Source organism: Hyperolius riggenbachi, chromosome 4, assembly GCF_040937935.1.
Source record: "Hyperolius riggenbachi isolate aHypRig1 chromosome 4, aHypRig1.pri, whole genome shotgun sequence".
NCBI lineage: Eukaryota > Metazoa > Chordata > Amphibia > Anura > Hyperoliidae > Hyperolius > Hyperolius riggenbachi.
The window spans coordinates 289566896-289585171 of NC_090649.1; the positions used below are offsets into that span (position 1 = coordinate 289566896).

The 18276-nt window shown below is 43.9% G+C and overlaps 1 protein-coding gene across 1 annotated transcript in view; it reads right to left on the minus strand.

Moving 5' to 3' along the window:
* The window catches only part of LOC137503847 (heat shock factor protein 1-like), a 164279-nt gene that overhangs the window by 113377 nt on the left and 32626 nt on the right, over window positions 1–18276 (minus strand). The window lies entirely within an intron of this gene.

The window sequence follows — 18276 nt, forward strand, 5'->3', positions numbered from 1 at the left end:
GTGATTACTATTATACAGACAGTTTTTCGTGTCTGCTTTATGGAGGTAAGTCCACCGCTTCCTCCAAGCAAATTTTAAAGGTTTTATCCACTTTTACCCTGCTGGCGCCTCTGTTCCCCGTTTGCTGTACCGTGTCCACCCCTGGTGGAGGGGTGATCTACCCCTTTTCTGATCTACAGAGAGCGACTTCTTAATCCTGAGTGAGGACAGGTCTAATCTCCTCACCTGCCTATACAGTGGTTGCCTTTGTGGTAACCCACGTTTGTGAGTATACTCTTCTCACTAATTATCTTTACTAATTTTATGCTGAACATACTACACTATATTGGGCTCTCGGTTTCTCTAACCTTACAGTAACCGCTGGGCTGTCACACTGTTTTTCCTCACTGGCACTCATTCACTGCTTCCGTGGTCACCTCCATATCCTCCACCTGCCCACACCGGGTCTCACAGGACTTGCCCTCCTCCACCCTTTCCGTGGGACTTACGGTTTGGGCCGATGGGGACGCCTCCCCTCCTGCCTTGGTCTCCTTTTCACAGCAAGCTTTGCTGACTGCTGGCAGAAACGAGTGGCATTCCGGTAGGTCTCAGGGAATGGGCCAGCTTTCTCCTCCAGTTCCTTTACCACTTTATTCTGGTCCTTCACCTTTTTCTGCAAATCCGGAGTCACAGGATCCGTCTGCAGGAACTCCGGCCTCCAGCGAACACCGAAACGGTTTATCAGCTCATTAAGCTGCAACTCCAGCTGGTCATATAGGTTGGAGTGGAATAACATTGCTTTGTTCCAGGCCACGACATCAGTCACGATGTTCCTGGATGCTGCATCGCCATCAGTCCCCCCTTCCCCTAGGTACGACAGGTCAGGGGGAGTATGAGCCGGCTGCTCCATTGCTGGAAGCAGAAGGCTAGTGTAGTGAGGGCCCCTGCAGGCCAAGGCCTAAGCATGGACCTCAGGTAATCACCAAGCCCAAAATCAGGTACCAAGGCTGGGCCAGGTATAAGCCAGTCTCTGAGTCACTGGATGTCTCGCAGAAGCTCCAAACACACAACCACTCTGGTCAGAGTCTGAGGTGTGAAAAGATTGGTGTGGCGATGGGAGCTCGATGTGCTCCTGTAACACCTCTAGAACACTTAAGCTGTAAAGAAATCCTCCAGACACCAATCAAGTTATTTTTAAGAAATATTTGTAGTCCATTATAAGGATAAAAAATGCAGTGACAAAACACATTCATAAACTTCTGTTTTTCAGCAGAATGAGTATAGGTAGGCCTATTATATATCTTCAGCCAACTCACAAGAATTTTCCTCTCACAGCCCTTTGCTGTCTGCTACCTCTTCACTGCTGTCTTTTTAAGCTTTCTTCGTTGCTGTCTCCTCTGTATCTTGTCTACCAGCTGTTGTCACACAATCTCACCAGACACTGCGCTGCAGTCTTAACTCTTTTTTTCTTTAATCCTGTCACTTGTTTCTCTGCCTCACTCTTGTATGCATTGCTGTCCCTGTGTCACTGTCATGTCTCTGTTGTTTTTTGTTACAGGTCATTTTTACTTTCCTGGTCTTTCTTTCTTATTGCTTACTGTTTCTCTTCTGGCTTATCTCTCCAGTATCGCTGCTCTTTATTAGCCAGTAGTTGTGTCTGGTCTCTCTCCTCTCCTGTTATGTCTGCAGCTCTCTTTCTTTTCCTTAGTTTAGTTTTCAGTAGTGCTCTCTTATCTGTGCCTCTGCCTTGCTCTGTGAGTCTCACCAGTGGTTGGTCTCTTCTTGTGTGTCTGCTCTATTTCCTCACAAACCACGCTTATTTCTTGCCGCAGTAGAGAATTGTACCGTGACTCAAAACTCATAGCTCCCAACTGTCCCTTTTTTGGAGGGACAGTGCCTCTTTGGGAGCCCTGTCCCTCCTCATTTGTACCTCTTTCAGGACTTTGTCCCTCTTTCTATGTAAATACATATATATTAATCTGCTAAAAATGTGTTTGATTGACGCTAAACTTTATTCCCATCCTTGAAATTGTTATATTACACATTTTAAAATGTTAATATGAAGTAAAATGAACCAGGGTAAAAAGGACCAGTGTGGTTTGAATGATAAAACAACATATTTTTCTTATGAAATCTTTATGGTGTGCGTAACTAGGGGTGTGATGGTGGCGTGACCAGGGGTGTGGTAGGGGCATGGCTTAAGTGTCCCTCTTTCTCATCTCAAAAAGTTGGGAGGTATGAAAACTTATTTCTTGCTGCATCATCAGCTCAGTCTCCACAGCTTCCAAGGCTCCTCACCCTCACTAGCCTTTAACTGCCCAAAACCCAACTGTTACTTTCTCTGTGCATATGCCCAGCTTCTCTCTACTCGTACCTACTCATAGGCTCCCCCTGGTGGTACCTGCAGTCTCCCGTTACAGCAGCACTTTCTACAAAAATTAAATGCATATTTAACCCTTGGTGTGTGTGTGTGTCCGTTGCAATGACACACACAAAGGGTTACATTCACCCCTTTTTATCAAATTGTAGTCCCTACAGTTGTTCTTTTAATCAAATCGCAGTGTCAACCTATATTCCAAACTGTTCAGGAAGTGGTGAATGTTGATCATTTTTCCATTTTGACTCAAGGTCTAGTTCTGTTTGTGGAGAACATATTTGCTCTTCCTTCTGTATTCACAAACTCTTTATCTTGAGCTACCTTGACGCTTGTAAGTGGAAGGGTTTCTGATGAACATTGAGTCCTTTTAGAACGCTTGAGCCGTTGAGGTTGGGGCATTGGTTGCCTAAACAATTCCAATTCCTTTCTTCGAGAAGTATCTGTTATTTGCTGTAATACTTCATCTCCTACTGAGGAGTCATTGGTCATTACTTTTTTACTAGGTCCCGATGCTTCATTATATATCTAATTACTTCCACATTCTTCAGCCTTCTGATGGCCTAAATCCTCTACTGCTGTACCCTGGGCATGAATAATCGGTTCACCTGGAATCTTATTTTTCTTTCTTTCATTAGTTCCAGCTTCCAACAAGCTTCTGCTACCACTTGTTGTTTTGATAGATGAATCTGGATGACACCTCTGTCTAAATTCTTCATAAATAATGGGCTGTACAGGGTATTTTGCATCTCCTTGTTTCTGGCTGTACAAGAACCTTTTCAAGTAATAATCTCAATTTCCCTTAGACTTATACGGTCTCCGACATCTTGCATACTTGCTACCTTGAACTGGAGTACCACCAGGACACACACACAGGGTTGGCAAATGTATTTAGGGCCAAATGGGAGGAGACTTTTATTTTCAAAACAGCATTTTAATCTAATCTTGTGGAAATGTTTTATTCATGATATTTTTTTTATTTGGAAAGGTGATATGGAATATTTAGAGAACTTTATTCAGTATATCAACTCAAATAATGACAACTGTGATTTTAGCTTGAATAGTGTTCATTTTTTAGATTTGGTGATTAGCAACCGGTGGGAAATTAAGTGACTAAAACTTTTTTTAAAAAATACGGAACGGAATAGCTTTGCACAGTTGTCAATCACCCCACATGGTTGAAATCGATACCACAGAGCCAATTTTTGAAGATATTTAGGAACTGCACTAATGTAGCTTATTATACTAAACAGATGGATATATTTATTAAGAGGTTTACTGAAAAGTGTTATAAATTGAAATTGCAACAAGTAAAAAACATAAGGTAATTCATGGTAAACGGATTTCATCTGACATGGATATAGCCACTACAGGAAGTAAGTTACCTCAGGTATACATCACCGATTTCAATACCCAACATAGGGACATTAAGAAGATTTTGTCCAAAAATTGCCATTACAATTGGATCCAGATATAAAAGAATCAGTAGGACCAAAGCCACAAGTAATATACAAAAAAGCATCTAATTTACAGAATGTACTATCAAACTCCTTCAATCGGCAACCAAAACCTAGGACCTTTGGGTTGGATTCTACATAGAAAAGGTGAAGTGAACCACTCGGTTCCTAATCACTTCAAGAAGCAGCATGGTAAAGATCTGTGTGGGATGATCTTTGGCATTACTGGTCAACTTAGAGATGACTGGAGAGGCCAAAACAGAGACAGAGAACTCTTGAAATTAGAAAACAAATAGATTTACACATTAAAACTCTCAAGCCAAATGGCCTTAATGTGGACTCTTTTATTAATTTAAATGTTTTATTGATAACTCTTAACAAGCATAGAGACTGATAAAAAATATGAATGAAAATATGAGTTCAACTAACCTTTTTAGTCTATCCATAGCTCCCAACTGTCCCTCTTTTGGAGGGACAGTCCCTCTTTGGGAGCCCTGTGCCTCTGTCCCTCTTTCCTCCTCCTTTTCCCCTCTTTCTATGGAAATATATATATTTCTCTACTAAAAATGTGTTTAATTGACTCTAAACTTTATTCCCATCCGTTAAATTGATATATTACTAATTTTAAAATGTTAATATGAAGGAAAATGAACCAGGATAGAGAGGACCAGTGTTGTTTGAAATATAAAACAACATATTTTTCTTATGAAATCTTTATGGTATGCGTGACTAGGGGTGTGTCAGGGGCGTGATTAGAGGTGTGGCAGGGGTGTGGCTTAAGTGTCCCTCTTTCTCCTCTCACAAAGTTGGGAGGTATGGTCTATCTATGCTTATTTATTTATACATTTATTTATACAGTATGTTTATTTTTAGACTTGCAGTTTTCAGAATGGACACTAGATGGCGACATGACTTAAAATGTAGAGCCAAGTAAGCCAATGTCTATTAATACTTTACTATTTATTATGCTGCTCAGCATTTTACTTTTGCTATGTGATGGTTTTAATTTTTACTATCTGATGGGCATGATTCTAATGCGTATGAGACATATGTATTTATGTCTCATACGCATAAATATACGTGTATATATATATATATATATATAGATAGATAGATAGATAGATAGATAGAGAATATATATATATATATATATATATATATATATATATATATATATATATATAGATATAGATATAGATATAGATATAGATATAGATATAGATTTAAGTGCTAATTGGCGTGCTCCCCTCCCCTAGCATACACCTATTATACTGAAAGGTCTGCTGCACAGGTATAAATGTCACATAACAACAATTCATCGCATAGACCAAAAAGTCCAAGGAGCTCCGCACCATCTAGGTCCCCAGTATAGTTTACATGTATCACCTCTGCAAACGTGATCCACCACCTTTAGGGACTTCACCTTCTGCTTTTGCTGCCCTGACCCACAGACAGCAATCTCAGTGTGATAGTACTCTGGTACTCTGCTCCCTCGAATATACCTATTCCTTGGAACTCACAAAGACAAAAAAGAACACCTAATAGCGCAGACTGCTTCAAGCCTGATTCTCAGCCATCACCACTGGCTATATATTGCCACCGTGTCTGTTATGGGGCCACCCGTCCTCAATAGTGTGCACCCCTCACCTACAGGGACTGTACTCACCTGACCCACAGACAGCAATCAGTGCATTTGTGCACAGTCCTGATTCAGATTTCAGCCAGCGCTTGGTACTGTCTACCTTCTTCAAGTGTTAATCACTCTCATACACAAACCATCCACTGTGAACTGGATAAAATTCTCATAGCATAAAACCGTTTTATTGATTGGTATAAAAAGAGTAGCACTACTCACAAACATCTCTTTATATAATTTCCCTGTGTCTTTGCATCCAGTTTTGTCCCTGTGTCAGTACTTTTTTGCACTGTGCATGTGCAGGGAGGGTCATAGAAACACTCAAGAGAGCTGGACGGCAGAGGAGGACGGGTCCCGAAGTGGGACGGGCGCGGGGGCGCGCAGCGTGTGCATGCAAGCGGGTACGTGCGCGTGCGGCAAAAGAGAGAGGCCAGTGCGGAAGGCACGGCAACAGCCTAGCGACGTTTTTAAACGGGCCTTAGGCCTAGTTGAAGTTAAAAGGCATGTAAAAGCTGATGATGTCTCTACCACTGACTAAAAAACTTTCTCCTGCCCGTGTTAGCCACGCCCTATGCGTTTAGTCATACGACTCATCAGGGGCTCTGGGCAGGATTGGGTGTTCAGTGCCTATTAACCCACCCCTCATACATCTTCATTAACACCTCCCCCTTTGTTATAACTCAATACATAATATTCAATGCAGCATTATATACCTACACGCTGCCCATTACTACACTCATATACACTTAAATTCCTGATCAGTTACCTCTCATAAATTTGAAATTAGTTGGACCGGATCAAGATCTAATTACGCCTATATCAATGATTCATGACCAATTAGTTCTCGTGATCCTCATACTCTGCCTTTTTATGCTTACATCATTGTTTGCTGGCATTTGCGTTCAAAGCAATCCTCGCCGCTATTACACATCTACTTCTGCCTTCATCACTATTACCCGGCATGCTCCATACCCCTCACATACCGCCAACTCCACCCCCCAATACCAAGTATTGTCATGCAGCTACGTTTTCATTTCCAAGCTTCCTTAAGCCAAAATTGGCTTTTCCATGCCTCTAAATCATTACGCATAGGTGTTCCAACCCTTAGGGGGAGTAAACCATTGTCATAGGCCTTCACTCACATCAATCAATGATATCAAGCCACCCCACAATTATATTCGCTTATTCTACCGGCTGTCGTGCAGGATATACATTGCCACTTACAATTCACAATTCTACTAACATTACATAATCCACCGCATCCCAATTAACAGTTCCATAACATATTCCCAAAGCGTTACTACCATTTAAAGAAAAAGAAGAAAAAAAAAAAAAAAAAAAAATATATATATATATATATATATATATATATATATATATATATATATATATATAATAAATAGATAAAAACAACGTGGAATTGCAGCACACAACTCTTCGTTTTATTAGAGCAAACTTAATGCAAACAGCAGCAGACAGTTTCGGTCGACCCCGACCTTCATCAATGCCATTGTACAAATGAAATACATTTCAATATATACCTGCCCAGACAGGAAGCAGGAAGTGACAACACGATCACATGATCAAGAAAAGCAAAAAAAACAGGAAGTGTTAAACAGCACACTTATCTCCCTGAGTGAATGTTCATAAAAATCCACATCATTCTGTCAGTGTTTCAACCAATCCAGTTTATGAGGTATATTTCTGTTAACCTAAAACAGCCCAGCCGGGCTGCAGCTCTCTTAACCACTTCCCGACCGCCGTATGTACAATTGGCGGCCGGGAAGTGCACCCCGCAAGGACCGCCGTATTGACAATTGGCGGCGGTCCTTGTAGGGGCATGGGCGGAGCGATCGCGTCATCAATGACGCGATCCTCCGCCTCCGCCTGGCGCCGCTCACCCGCCGCAACATCCCGCCGGCCATACGGAAGCGCCGGCGGGATGTTAACCCCGCGATCGCCGCATACAAAGTGTATAATACACTTTGTAATGTTTACAAAGTGTATTATACAGGCTGCCTCCTGCCCTGGTGGTCCCAGTGTCCGAGGGACCACCAGGGCAGGCTGCAGCCACCCTAGTCTGCACCAAGCACACTGATTTCCCCCCCCCCTGCCCCAGATCGCCCACAGCACCCATCAGACCCCCCCCTGCCCACCCCCCAGACCCCTGTTTGCACCCAATCACCCCCCTAATCACCCATCAATCACTCCCTGTCACTATCTGTCAACGCTATTTTTTTTTTTATCCCCCACCCTGCTCCCTGCCCCCTCCTGATCACCCCCCACCCCTCAGATTCTCCCCAGACCCCCCCCCCCCCAGACCACCCCCCCTGTTTACTGTATGCATCTATCCCCCTGATCACCTGTCAATCACCTGTCAATCACCTGTCAATCACCTGTCAATCACCCATCAATCACCCGTCAATCACCCCCTGTCACTGCCACCCATCAACCAGCCCCTAACCTGCCCCTTGCGGGCAATCTGATCACCCCCCCACACCAATAGATCGCCCGCAGATCCGACATCAGATCACCTCCCAAATCCATTGTTTACATCTATTCTCTCCTCTAAACACCCACTAATTACCCATCAATCACCCATCAATCACCCCCTATCACCACCTGTCACTTTTACCTATCAGATCAGACCCTAATCTGCCCCTTGCGGGCACCCAATCACCCGCCCACACGCTCAGATTGCCCTCTGACCCCCCCTTATCAATTCACCAGTGCATTAATTACATCTGTTCTTCCCTGTAATAACCCACTGATCACCTGTCAATCACCTGCCAATCACCTATCACCCATCAATCACCCCGTCACTGCCACCCAACAATCAGCCCCTAACCTGCCCCTTGCGGGCAATCTGATCACCCACCCACACCAATAGATCGCCCGCAGATCCGACATCAGATCACCACCCAAGCGCAGCGTTTACATCTATTCTCTCCTCTAAACACCCACTAATTACCCATCAATCACCCCCTATCACCACCTATCACCACCTGTCACTGTTACCCATCAGATCAGACCCTAATCTGCCCCTTGCGGGCACCCAATCGCCCGCCTACACGCTCAGATTGCCCTCAGACCCCCCCTTATCAATTCGCCAGTGCAATATTTACATCTGTTCTCCCCTGTAATAACCCACTGATTACCTGTCAATCACCTATCAATCACCCATCAATCACCCCCTGTCACTGCCACCCATCAATCACCCCCTGTCACTTCCACCCATCAATCACCCGCTGTCACTGCCACCCATCAATCAGCCCCTAACCTGCCCCTTGCGGGCAAACTGATCACCCACCCACACCAATAGATCGCCCGCAGATCCGACATCAGATCACCACCCAAGCGCAGTGTTTCCATCTATTCTCTACCCTAAACACCCACTAATTACCCATCAATCACCCCCTGTCACTGCTACCTATCAGATTAGACCCCTATCTGCCCCTAGGGCACTCAATCACCCGCCCACACCCTCAGAATGCCCTCAGACCCCAGCCCTGATCACCTTGCCAGTGCATTGCTTGCATCTATTCCCCCCTCTAATCACACCTTGAGACACCCATCAATCACCTCCTGTCACCCCCTAGCACACCTACCCATCAGATCAGGCCCCAATTTGCCCCGTGTGGGCTCCTGATCACTCGGCCAATCCCTCAGATCCCCCTCAGACCCCCTTCCGATCACCTCCCCAGTGCATTGATTGCATCTATTTTCCCCTCTAACCACCCCCTGAGACACCCATCAATCACCTCCTGTCACCCCCCTAGCACTCCTATCCATCAGATCAGGCCCAATACAACCTGTCATCTAAAAGGCCACCCTGCTTATGACCGGTTCCACAAAATTCGCCCCCTCATAGACCACCTGTCATCAAAATTTGCAGATGCTTATACCCCTGAACAGTCATTTTGAGACATTTGGTTTCCAGACTACTCACGGTTTTGGGCCTGTAAAATGCCAGGGCGGTATAGGAACCCCACAAGTGACCCCATTTTAGAAAAAAAGACACCCCAAGGTATTCTGTTAGGTGTATGACGAGTTCATAGAAGATTTTATTTTTTGTCAAAAGTTAGCGGAAATTAATTTTTATTGTTTTTTTTTCACAAAGTGTCATTTTTCACTAACTTGTGACAAAAAATAAAATCTTCTATGAACTCGCCATACACCTAACGGAATACCTTGGGGTGTCTTCTTTCTAAAATGGGGTCACTTGTGGGGTTCCTATACTGCCCTGGCATTTTAGGGGCCCTAAACCGCGAGGAGTAGTCTAGAAAACAAATGCTTCAAAATGACCTGTGAATAGGACGTTGGGCCCCTTAGCGCACCTAGGCTGCAAAAAATTGTCACACATGTGGTACCGCTGTACTCAGGAAAAGTAGTATAATGTGTTTTGGGGTGTATTTTTACACATACCCATGCTGGATGGGAGAAATTTCTATGTAAATGGACAATTGTGTGTAAAAAAATCAAACAATTGTCATTTACAGAGATATTTCTCCCACTTAGCATGGGTATGTGTAAAAATACACCCCAAAACGCATTATACTACTTCTCCTGAGTACGGCGGTACCACATGTGTGACACTTTTTTACACCCTAAGTACGCTAAGGGGCCCAAAGTCCAATGAGTACCTTTAGGATTTCACAGGTCATTTTGCGACATTTGGTTTCAAGACTACTCCTCACGGTTTAGGGCCCCTAAAATGCCAGGGCAGTATAGGAACCCCACAAATGACCCCATTCTAGAAAGAAGACACCCAAAGGTATTCCGTACGGAGTATGGTGAGTTCATAGAAGATTTTATTTTTTGTCACAAGTTAGCGGAAAATGACACTTTGTGGAAAAAAACTATTAAAATCAATTTCCGCTAACTTGTGACAAAAAAAATAAAAACTTCTATGAACTCACCATACTCCTAACGGAATACCTTGGGGTGTCTTCTTTCTAAAATGGGGTCATTAGTGGGGTTCCTATACTGCCCTGGCATTTTAGGGGCCCTAAACCGTGAGGAGTAGTCTTGAAACAAAAATGACCTGTGAAATCCTAAAGGTACTCATTGGACTTTGGGCCCCTTAGTGCAGTTAGGGTGCAAAAAAGTGCCACACATGTGGTATCGCCGTACTCGGGAGAAGTAGTATAATGTGTTTTGGGGTGTATTTTTACACATACCCATGCTGGGTGGGAGAAATACCTCTGTAAATGACAATCTTTTGATTTTTTTACACACAATTGTCCATTTACAGAGGTATTTCTCCCACCCAGCATGGGTATGTGTAAAAATACACCCCAAAACACATTGTACTACTTCTCCCGAGTACGGCGATACCACATGTGTGGCACTTTTTTGCACCCTAACTGCGCTAAAGGGCCCAAAGTCCAATGAGTACCTTTAGAATTTCACAGGTCATTTTGAGAAATTTCGTTTCAAGACTACTCCTCACGGTTTAGGGCCCCTAAAATGCCAGGGCAGTATAGGAACCCCACAAATGACCCCATTTTAGAAAGAAGACACCCCAAGGTATTCCGTTAGGAGTATGGTGAGTTCATAGAAGATTTTATTTTTTGTCAAAAGTTAGCGGAAAATGACACTTTGTGAAAAAACACAATTAAAATCAATTTCCGCTAACTTTTGACAAAAAAATAAAATCTTCTATGAACTCACTATACTCCTAACGGAATACCTTGGGGTGTCTTCTTTCTAAAATGGGGTCATTTGTGGGGTTCCTATACTGCCCTGGCATTTTAGGGGCCCTAAACCGTGAGGAGTAGTCTTGAAACGAAATTTCTCAAAATGACCTGTGAAATTCTAAAGGTACTCATTGGACTTTGGGCCCTTTAGCGCAGTTAGGGTGCAAAAAAGTGCCACACATGTGGTATCGCCGTACTCAGGAGAAGTAGTATAATGTGTTTTGTGGTGTATTTTTACACATACCCATGCTGAGTGGGAGAAAGATCTCTGTAAATGGACAATTGTGTGTAAAAAAAATTAACAAATTGTCATTTACAGAGATATTTCTCCCACCCAGCATGGGTATGTGTAAAAATACACCCCAAAACACATTATACTACTTCTCCTGAGTACGGCAATACCACATGTGTGGCACTTTTTTGCACCCTAACTGCGCTAAGGGGTCCAATGAGCACCTTCAGGCTTTACAGGGGTGCTTACAATTTAGCACCCCCAAAAATGTCAGGACAGTAAACACACCCCACAAATGACCCCATTTTGGAAAGTAGACACTTTAAGGTATTCAGAGAGGAGCATGGTGAGTCCGTGGCAGATTTCATTTTTTTTTGTCGCAAGTTAGAAGAAATGGAAACTTTTTTTTTTTTTTTTTCACAAAGTGTCATTTTCCGCTTACTTGTGACAAAAAATAATATCTTCTATGAACTCACTATGCCTCTCAGTGAATACTTTGGGATGTCTTCTTTCCAAAATGGGGTCATTTGGGGGGTATTTATACTATCCTGGAATTCTAGCCCCTCATGAAACATGACAGAGGGTCAGAAAAGTCAGAGATGCTTGAAAATGGGAAAATTCACTTTTTGCACCATAGTTTGTAAACGCTATAACTTTTACCCAAACCAATAAATATACACTGAATGGTTTTTTTTTTATCAAAAACATGTTTGTCCACATTTTTCGCGCTGCATGTATACAGAAATTTTACTTTATTTGAAAACTGTCAGCACAGAAAGTTAAAAAAAATCATTTTTTTGCCAAAATTCATGTCTTTTTTGCTGAATATAATAAAAAGTAAAAATCGCAGGAGCAATCAAATAGCACTAAAAGAAAGCTTTATTAGTGACAAGAAAAGGAGCCAAAATTCATTTAGGTGGTAGGTTGTATGAGCGAGCAATAAACCGTGAAAGCTGCAGTGGTCTGAATGGAAAAAAAGTGGCCGGTCCTTAAGGGGTAGAAAGCCCTAGGTCCTCAAGTGGTTAAGCTGCTCCAGACCTTGTCTCAGATTTCTACACCTTTAAACCTATTTTTGTGCTGAAACTGGACTCAAAATACAGAGGAATTCCACCCACCACGACCAAGGCTACAACTACAACCAACCAGAACAATCGGATTACTTTGGATGGCAGAGATTTAAACTGGATTGAAATCCTCCATGAAGCTTACCTCTGCTGAACACACCAAGCCTCCTAACAGCTGACCTGAAACAAGACCTTCAACCTCTCTGGAAACTTGATTGCCTGTGATTGCCCTCACTCCACCCTGTGAGTAATCCTTTATACATTATCCAAGGCATATGCACCAAGTGACTATTTTCCACATTTATGTTATCATTTATCTTCTAAAACAAGGAACTTTACTTAAAATAAATCTATGATCCAACTCTGTGTAGGAATGAAAGGATTTTGCACAGATCCCCTTTGATCCCAGCAGGACTCCAGAAGTACAAGCTATCTGAACAAGTCTATTGTCTCTAATGTCAACATACAAATACTCATCAAAGGACCTTTTCTCTGCCTGCCCTCCCAAGAATCAATTACAAATTAACACCTCTCTGGCTCTTCTCTTAAAATCCTTTGGGATACTCAGGAAATGCAGAAGGGGGCGGAGAGGTAGTGGATCCAAGTATAAAAAACATATTTGCCCTCAGAAAAGCTTAATCACAGCTACACTCTGCAATGCCAGATCGATAAATAATAAGACTGCAACTATACATGACCTAATAGAGCTCTCTGATTTGACCTTTTTGACAGAGACCTGGCTTGGGAAGCATGCAGGCCCAACTCTTGAAGCAACCGTGCCGGCCAATTATTCAATCTTGCACTGTGAGAGACAAGTCGGCAAGGGTGGGGGGGTTGCCATATGCTTCAGATCCTCCTTGAACATAAGGCCCCTGCCCATATTCCCCACTGAAACCTTTGAATGTATTGCAGCTCAACTGTCAGCAGAAGTAAACATCAACATATTGCTCATATACCGCCCCCCAAAAAATGGTCCAGCCTTTCTTAAGGAAATATCTGAACTCTTATCCTGCGTAACAGTGGAACACCCTAGATGGATCATCCTGGGAGACTTCAATGCATGGGTGGATGATCACGACTCCCAGCTAGGAAGTGAACTACTTCTCATAATGAATGAACTGGGTTTCTCTCAGGCTATCAACCTCCCCACCCATACGAAAGGGCACACCCTGGATCTTATATTTCATTCCGGACTTTTAATATCACACATGGATATAAACCCAGTGGTATGGTCAGACCACCACACCATCCACTTCTCTCTGACAGCACCAGCGATAAAACACAGAGGGAAAGAACTCATAAAATACCGTTCACTGAAAGATGTCTCACCCCAGCACGTTCAGAATATCCTCAACTTCGACGCATTAACCAATCATTGCGCAGACCCAGACTCCATGGTCCTGATATACAACCATGCAGTGTCATCTGCCTATGACGCCCTCGCTCCATTTCGCATCAAACGATCTACACCACTTCACCATGCACGGTGGTTTGACAGCTCACTAAAGGACCTAAAGAAAGAAGTGCGCAGACTAGAAAGGAAGTGGCGAAAATCTCAGAATTCAAAAGATAAACACACCCTTGTCTCTCACCGGGAAAGCTACCAAAATGCGATCACCAAGAAAAAATCCTCCTACCTATCACAGGAGATCGCAAAGGCCGCCAACAGACCAGCCCAACTATTCCGCACAGTTGATAGACTATGTAATCCATCCTGTCTAAAACCCACTATAACTCCCTCAAAGGAGCTATGTGAGAAATTTGCCTGCTACTTTGCTGACAAAGTATCTTCTATTCGGTCTCTCATTCAGTCCACAGCACCCAAGACTCATGCAACTAATGGAAATAGCTGCAAAAACAACCTAACACCCTGGACTGATTTCAAAAGTATTAGTGAGGAAGAGATCTCAGACATCCTCTGTCGTCTCCGCCAGACAACCTGCGACCTGGACCCTGGACCAACTAAACATATGCTGAAATGCCCTGACCTGCTTGGTCCAGCATTTCACAAAATAGTAAATTGCTCTCTGCAAGCAGGGAGGTTTCCTACCTCTCTAAAAGAAGGAATCATCAAGCCCCTTCTTAAAAAACCTTCCATGGATCCAGATGCTATGAGCAGCTACAGACCTGTCTCCAACCTCCCCTTCTTAGGCAAAGTTATTGAAAAGGCTGTCTATCTGCAACTTGAAACCAGGCTGTCAGTAAACAACATCCTGGACCCTCTACAATCTGGCTTTAAGAAACACCACAGCTGTGAAACAGCCCTCATCCAAGTCTGCAACGATCTGCTCATGGCAAGGGACAGAGGGGAATGCTCCATCCTAATCCTGTTGGATCTCTCAGCTGCTTTTGATACAGTTGACCATGAAATCCTGCTTAACAGACTGCAGGAGTACTGTGGCATCAGTGGATCAGTCCTCCAGTGGTTCAGATCATTCCTGACTGACAGAACACAGAGAGTATCCCTAGGACCTATAATGTCCAAACCTGCACCTCTACAATTCGGAGTGCCACAAGGATCAATCCTATCCCCTCTGCTGTTTGCAATCTACATGTTGCCACTCGGTACACTTATCCAACGACATGGCCTGACGTACCACTGCTACGCCGATGACACACAGCTATACCTGTCCTTCAAACCTGGTGGAACAGACCCTACCCCAAAAATAAACTCTTGCTTAGCTGAGCTTCAGGCATGGATGAATGATAACTGGTTGAAACTGAATGCTGACAAAACTGAGGTCCTGTTTGTCCAAAGCCAGTGCTCGCCATCAAAACAGCTCTATCCTAAAGCAACATCAGGATTGGGAATTCAGACATAAACAGCTCCAACCTTGTGCGCAGCCTTGGCGTACTAATCGATGGGGAATTGAGTTTCAGAAACCAAATTTCATCTGTAGTTAAATCTTCCTTCTTTCATCTGAAGAACATTGCAAAGATTAAACATCTGATTCCCCCAGAGGATCTTCAAACCCTAGTCCACGCCTTCATCACATCACGGCTGGACTACTGCAATGCCCTTTATGCTGGCCTCCCCAAAAAAGACCTGCGTCGCCTGCAATTAGTGCAGAATGCTGCTGCCAGATTGCTAACAAACCAGCCTCGCCACTGTCACATTACACCGATCCTTCGCTCACTGCACTGGCTACCAGTAGAATGGAGAATACTCTTCAAGATTGGACTGCTGACATTCAAATCCCTGCACAATCTGGGCCCTGGATACATGAAGGACTTGCTGAAGCTGCACCACACCTCTCACAACCTCAGATCAGCAAGTTCTATAAACTTGGTCACTCCCAGAGTGCACCTCAAAAAATCTGGAGACAGAGCCTTCTGTCATGCTGCCCCTACTCTTTGGAACTCCCTGCCACACCCAGTAAAGACAGCACCATCCCTGGAGCTATTCAAATCCAGACTGAAAAGCCACCTGTTTAGCCTGGCATTTCCAGATTTATAAAATTCTTCCTCTGTACCACGATGGTCGGAGCCATGCTTATGCGCTTTGAGTCCCACGGGAGAAAAGCGCTTTACAAATGTTATTTGTTGTTGTTGTTGTTGTTGTTAAAAAGAAATAAATTACACAAATAAATGCAAATCGAAGTCCCTATTAAGTCCCAACGGGTTTAAAGTTCCTAGTTTGTGTATCCACATGACTTCTCTCTTTTTGAGGAGTAGGATTCTATCCCCTCTCCGTCTCAATTTTGGTATATGGTCTATGACCATAAATTTCAAGTCGGTATCACGATAATCGACCTCTCTCCAATGTCGCGGTACAGGAAGATCAGATGTCCCTCCCCTGACAGAGCTCCTATGTTGTGATATACGATCCCGCACCTTTTGCGTAGTTTCGCCAATGTACCAAAGCCCACACGGGCATGAAAGTAAGTACCGTATATACTCGCATATAAGCCGAATTTTTGAGCACAAAAAAAGTGCTCAAAAGTACCCCTTTCGGCTTATATGCGGGTCACCAACGCTTGGGGGTCACCTCAGTATGGGGGTCACTTGCTATTCTGCCCCCGAGTGTCAGTTTGTGCCTTTGCTAACGTGATTTGTTGACCCCCAGTGCCCGTTCGTGTCTCAGCACTTGCCTCTTCCTTGGTCAGCCAGCACTTGCCTCTTCCTTGCTCAGCGCGCCCAGCGTTCTAATTGATGTCAGCATGACGGGCAGGAAAGCGGGACGGATCTCCTCCACTTCGCATCCAGATATCCTTGGGTCCCGCTTTCCCTGCATGTGGGTTGCCATTGTCGGAGGGGAGGCGAGCGCGCAGAACGGAACGTGTTCATTCGGAACACCGTGCGCTCCTCCATGCATTATCCCTATTGGCCGGGCAGAGACAACAGGCGGGACAGCTGTCCAATCAGGGCAGAGGTAGGCGGGTCTACTCTCTTGTAGCTGCGAGCTCAGTGCTCGGAGCAAGTAGGCGTGACAGTGCTGCTGTGTATCTGTGTGAGGTGTCCGCAGCAGCCTGTCAGCGTGAAAACAGAGAGAGGTAAATGGCTGATAGACAGTGTAGCATAATTGTGTCTTGTTGGCTGGCTGCATAGCGTTATTTCTTCTATATGGGGTGATTCTTGCATTGCACATAGGGGTGCTTGTTGCATGTTATATAGAAGTGGTTGTTGCAATTCATATAGGGGTTAATGCTGATGGCAGGGAGGACCCCCCAGCAGCATTAACCCCCATATGAATTGCAACAACCAGCCTATATAACATGCACAATCACCCCTATGTGCAATGCAAGAATCACCCTATATAGTATGCTGCAATAACCCCCATATACCCCATATACTGTACATAAGTGATTCTTGCATTGCACATAGGGGTGATTGTGCATGTTATATAGGCTGGTTGTTGCAATTCATATGGGGGTTAATGCTGCTGGGAGGTCCTCCCTGCCATCAGCATTAACCCCTATATGAATTGCAACAAGCACTTCTATATAACATGCAACAAGCACCCCTATGTGCAATGCAAGAATCATCCTATATGGTATGCTGCAATAACCCCATATACCCCATATACTTAAGTGAGTACAATTATTTAAAATAAACGCTTGATGCAGCTGCAAATGAATATTACATACTAACCTCACCGTCCGTTCCTCTCAGAAGCTCACTATTTGCTTCTTACAGTGATCCCTTCCAATACTGACAATATTTTGTCAGAACTGAAATATACCAGTTGCTGTCAGTTATATATCAACTGCTGGCAGTTACAACTGAATGTGCAAGATAATGGCCATGTTTCCATATGGCTCAAGTGGGTGATATTACAGTTTAACAGTGTGCTGACCAGGAAGCTGTTATGGGGTAATGGCCATTTTCAAAATGGAATTAAATTTATTACGGTGCACAAACAGGACGCTGGATAGGAGAAAGAGATTGATGAATAACCCCATATACTGAAGTGATTCTTGCATTACACATAGGGGTGATTGTGCATTTTATATGGGGGTAGTTGTTGCAATTCATATGGGGGTTAATGCTGCTGGGGGGCGGGTCCTCCCTGACAGCAGCATTAACCCCTATATGTATTGCAACAACCACCCCTATATTACATGCAACAAGCACCCATATTTGCAATGCAAGAATCACCCTGTATGGAATGCTGCAATAACACCATATACCTGTATAATTCCCCATATGGCTGCTGCAGACTACCGGTATCTGTTCCATACTGGAGTGATTCTTGTATTTGGTGATTGTTGCAATAACCCCCATGTACAATGCAACAACCACCCCCGTATTAGATTCAACAATCACCCCAATGTAAAATGCAACCCAGTATGGAACGCTGCAATGACCCCCATAGTAACGCAAGAACCACCCCTA